Here is a 5,558-nt window from a genome sequence, read left to right as displayed (position 1 = left end):
TTTTTTTTTTTTTTTTTAATGAAGTGACTTCAAACTAGTACAACCAGCACATGTAAGGTGTGTGTTGATGGCCTTGGCAGCCGCTGGCTTTCTAAGTGATAATTACTAGCAGTTCATCAGCCTTAGCAGTTTGAGACAGGCAGTTTGACAGCATTAGTGCACTGTGCTGAAACCAAACCCCAGTTCCCAAAGGAACTCTGATGCACACTTTTCCATTGCTGCTAGCTGGAGAGTTCCTGGAGCTCTGCTGTGAGCTGGCAGATCCTCTCCCTGGCCCCACACTGCTCTTCAGAGGGAAGCCAGCAGGGCTCCATTACATCTCCACAGCATATGCCATTAAAAAAATAATTTATTTTTACAATGTATTAATTGTGCCTCCACTGCCACGTGATCACAAATAGCTCTGGCAAACAACTGCACCTCAATGAATAAAAAGTTTGTCTGACCAAAGAGTAATTGGAGTTGCTTGGCGCTGAGGTGAATGCAGCAGTGCTCCAGCTGACACATCTTGCACAGACAGCCCTATCTGGTCTTCCGTACTCACTTCTAAATACAGAATACAGAGAGCAAACTTTTTGAGAAGCTTTGGAATTAAAGGAAGGAGGTTTCTGGGCAAACTGAAATACTGGCCTTCCTCAGCCTCTAAATGACTGAATTTATCTGCTAGTCCTTTACGTTCAGTAAGCCACAATAAAGTGTCTTTGCAGATGAACTTCAACAAGTTCTATTTTTTCCTTGAGCGGATGGAGAATTTTTATTAAACACTTCCACAATCACAAAGTAAACTGACATTAAATGAATACTAGCAGAAAAAATATATAGATTTTATACTTAAAAAAAAAAGGGAAAAAAAAAAAGAAAGCAGCCTAGAAACTGATCTTCCACACTGCATTAAAAAGCTGCAAGACTCGGGTGAGTTGAGCAAGTTCAGTCTCATGCATTAAACCTCTCAGTGCTACACCCTCTTCCAGCTAACCTTCAGTGCTACTGATGTTTTTTTGCTTCTACTAAGACAATTTCACACTGTGAAGTACTCACATGATGCAAACAGTTGTCAGCTATGTGTGGTTTTCCCTCTCACAGGTTTTTACACCTGCTGTCTTTCAGAGTTTCTAACATCAATCTCTCCATGCCAGCAAGTTCAAAGTTTCTGCCATTGAGTAGAACTGCACTTTTTATTGTCATTCTGCATCCAGAAATCATGATTCTCATTGCCAAGGATTTTACAGAGCAGAATCTTCACTAGGGAAAACCAGAAGCTCTACATCAAAAAGACCAACATCACGAAGGACTCATAGAGATCTTGAGCATGAATGCTTTGCAGAGTTATGCATTTGTCAGATCGCTCTTCCTACCAACACCAGTGGGAAAACTCCCACTCATTTCTATAGGCACAAGCAGCTACAGACAGGGGAAAACAAAAAGCACAGCCAGCTGCTTCATCCTGCCAGTAACATGGAAGAGGTTCCCTTCAGAGGACAAACAGAGTCAACTGCAGAATCCACATTTAGAAAATTACAACTGTTCTCTTCCAAACTAAAATACAACATCTTGGTGAAAACGCATAGTAGACCTTCAAAGGCAGAAGAGACAAGCCATGTAACCTTTTTATCTGAAAACATCAGACATGAATGGTGACCCTTTTCATCTTAATCCTGCTATCGTGGTCTCAATCCCAAGGCAAAGCAAACTTCAGAAAGAAAATGAGATGAAAACCCTGAACAAAAGCAAACCGTGGCACACAGTAGAAAAGCAAACTGGGATGCTGCTCCAGGTGACCTCCCCAATTGCCCATATGGCAGGGGTGCTGCTTCCCAGCTCTGCAGGCCCCCAGCACAACAGCAGTGCCTGGTTGGAGAGTGCCTCTGCCCATGAATACCTCCTGGTGCTCAAAAAATGGCTGATGTTTGCTCTTCCAGCATCTCAGGGGAAGCATTAGTTGTAAAACTTAAGGAATGGGAAAGGAACTGAGGAGGAAACGCACAGGAGGGCAGGCTGATAGTGGATATGGGGTTAAAAGAAAAACTACCAGCAGGCAGGAAGAAGTTCTTAATAAAAGGTGAAAAAAATGTAATTTCAGTTGAAGTTCAGTGTCAGGTGATGCTGCCCAGTTACTGGAGGGGAACTTCAAGGGCAGTGAACAAGGTGTAGGTGGGAGATATGGCCACCCAAAACTCCCCACCAACGCTCCTCCTTCGCATGGTTCCAACCACAACGCTGTCTGCAGTCACTGTTCCATGAGGGCTCAGCCCAGCTCTGCGCAATCCTGCCCGAGTGCTTACTAGGGCATGGAGGTGCAGATGACAGCACGTGTGAAAGCCAGGTCAGAAACACATGCAGGTTCTGGTGAGTCTTTCCTCTGGGAGATATCCTGCGATTTTCACAAAGACTCTCCTCTTTCTCTCCATGCACATGCCCTGACTGATCACCAAGCAGAACGTCACCTGGTGAGAAATACCCAGACTTCACTCAGATGAGAAGGGAGGGGTATTCCCAGCAGAGCCTGTGTAGTCTCTGTGTCACCAGTGTTTTGACAGGCGATGAGAGGCGTATGGCTGTCACTCAAAGATACATACAGTATCATCTACTGCGTGCCACCACTTGGCACACCTCTCTGAACTAGAGGAACCTGCAGGAAAGCAGCAGGGGTGAACGTCCCCTTTTGCAGGGCTAGTGACCAGTGTTAGCAATGGCTCTTGTCCTTGAGAGGCAGCCTGTGTTGCTGAGGGCACAGATTCTGGCCTTACCTCCTCTTCCATCACCCAGGGTTCTGAGCAACAACTAAGAAGACCACAGCCTCCTGGTAGTAAGTAGCAACCCAACAATTTTATGGCTTCATTAATATCTGTGCTCTTCTACTCTTATCTGCATGCTCTCACACTAAAAGATAGCATGGAGCTTCCTCAGCTGTGACAAGTGGCAAAGATGAAGATGGAAACTATTGAAATTAAAAAAAATTTATTTATGAAACTGGCTCTTAAATCCTATTCAATGTAAATTGAAATTCTTAAACACCTCTTTGGCTTTAGCCCTAAAACATCAAGAGAGAAGCCAACATTTTGAATAATCACTTGATTTCAACTTCAAAGTTCTTTCAACTTCATATTATTTCATGAAAGAGAATGTTATAAAATAACTATGTTATGCTTATTTAAAAAGAAAATGAGGAAGCCTTTGGAATGTACAAGTGAATTAAAAAAAAAAAAAAGATTTTAAAGATCCAGAATACACACTTCTGAATGTAACCTGATTAGAAATACCCATCCAGACAGTTAAACACAACTGTAAGCAGCCATGAGATTTATGCATGCACATAAAACACAGAAGCTTTCGTTATTTGTAACATGACCAACATGAGTGACCATGAAACTTTCAGCTCGCAGAACAGTAGTTGTGATTAGCTGTGGGTGTTTGGAAGAGGAAGAGTACTTGGTAACAACAAGGTCAGTGGGTGCATATGCTATTTTATTCTGTGGTTACTCTAGTTCCTCTACTCGCCCTAAAAGAGCATTTTGTCCTTACCATACTAAGGTGAGCATCCAAAACAAATTCAGGCAATACTTGAATAGGCTTTCTGCAACCAATTGGAAATGGCAGCTCATTAAATAACCCTACCTGCTTTGGAGAAGATGGCCTGAACATGGTACTGGAATCAAATGAACAGTTATCAGTTACCTCTAATTTAGAAAGAAAAAAAGTTTCCTTCTTTTCAAATGTAGATATCTTGACAAACTGTTAGAGACTACTGTTTCTGCAGAGAAGAAAGAGAGAGAACAAACTGTTCCATCCATTCATTTGGTGAAAGCACCGCCTTCGGGTGCCCCCATTAAAAGAGATGATAATAATGAAAACAGATTCCTTATTTTCTTAGAAAGCTCAGCACAGGTAAAGGTAGCTGGAGAAGAATGAAATCTTAAAAGCCCATATGGTCTTCTTATGAGAGACATGTTTGTACAGTAAGAGCATGAATCTAATTTGCTCACAACTGAACGTTTCCCTCCCAGTGCCTAGGTTTGCTTGCTGTGACCGAAGAGCATCTCAAACACAGAACATCAATCCTTGCTGCCCAGGCAAAATATCTCTTTCCTCCACACCTGAGCAAAAAGAGTCCTGAGCAACACCACAAAGGACACCACTACACAGTAGGAAAACTGGAGACATGAACTACTGTTATTCCTTCTTCAAGGCCACATGACTGTCAAGATAGCTACATTACTGCACCATTAGTTATAAGCTCCTGCACAGGAGGACTTGATCTGCACTTACCAGTAAAAACCGTTTCACAGGAACAGATAATCTTTGCCTTTTATCCACCAGTTTCCTTTTACAGTTATAAAATTCGTAGGCAGCATTGACACCTATATGCAGATTTGTCTTCAGACACGCTTCTGCCCCAAACTGTCTCCTCTTCCTGTTCAGAAATTAAACCTTTTTTTCCATTTAGAAGATCTTCCAAGTTTGCTGTTGCAGCTCCATCACCTCTCTTGCTCTGCGGTCACACCACAAGACAGAGACACACAATTCATTTAGATGCTGTGTTCGATGAGATCAGATGTTTTATATGCCAGTGCTTCCTCTTCACCTTTGCCCCTCCAAATCCACCAGTACGTGCAGTTACTATCACTTACTCAAGCCAATAGTGGAGCTGGGCATAGGACAGCAACTACACAGATGACCTCTGCCTCTGAAGTGCTTCTCTTTTTCTCCAGTGAAGCAAATATAGTGGTTTCTTTTGAACTCCTGTTCACTGTTTCTTTGCTATACATTGCAACAGAATTCAGCTTCAGCATTTTCTACAGGAAATAAGTCATCTGCAATCAGCAAGTCACATGGTTATACTTGAAGTAATGTTACAGTTATGCCAAGGGGTAGCTGAGAGGCAGCTCTATATTGCGTGGGAAGGAGAGTTCTGCATGTAGTAATGGTGACAGACTGACATCTTGGGGACCAGTCTTCCACTGATCACAGGGAAGCTGCAATGACCACTACGATGCAGGAAGTGGCATCTGTAAGCAGGACTGCGTATTATCATCCTGCAACTCAGAATATCCACAGCAAATAAGCCAGGCTTCACAGGAGTGTACACACTGAGGCTGACTTAACTGTTAATATAGGCACAGGCACAACCACATTCATCACCATTTCTACTAAACCACGTGATGAAACAGTACTGTTTCCGATAGCGACAAGACTTTGCTTACGGTAACAGATCCGTGTCCAGTTTTTACTAACATGACTGATTAGTATCCCGATACTTCATACTCATCAGAACTTGGCTACATTATAAATCAACTTACCTAATATAGTCTACAGAGGCATTTATCTTAGTTATGGAAAACACACAAAGAATCATCTTCTAAGACGGGTTTGATTTCCTTAGTTATTCTGAGTGGGTACTGATCACCTCGAATCTTTATACAATTTTTATTAATACTATTCAAGTAAATAGAAAGAGACATTCATGACTGATTGCTTTAAGGAAAGAATGAGTCAGACGTAAAAGATTGTTTATACCAGAGAAAAGAATGGTGGAAAGACCAGCTAGCTTTAGATTTGCT

This window comes from Meleagris gallopavo, chromosome 2, assembly GCF_000146605.3.
Source record: "Meleagris gallopavo isolate NT-WF06-2002-E0010 breed Aviagen turkey brand Nicholas breeding stock chromosome 2, Turkey_5.1, whole genome shotgun sequence".
Taxonomy (NCBI): domain Eukaryota; kingdom Metazoa; phylum Chordata; class Aves; order Galliformes; family Phasianidae; genus Meleagris; species Meleagris gallopavo.
Note: the sequence above shows the minus strand (reverse complement) of the source record.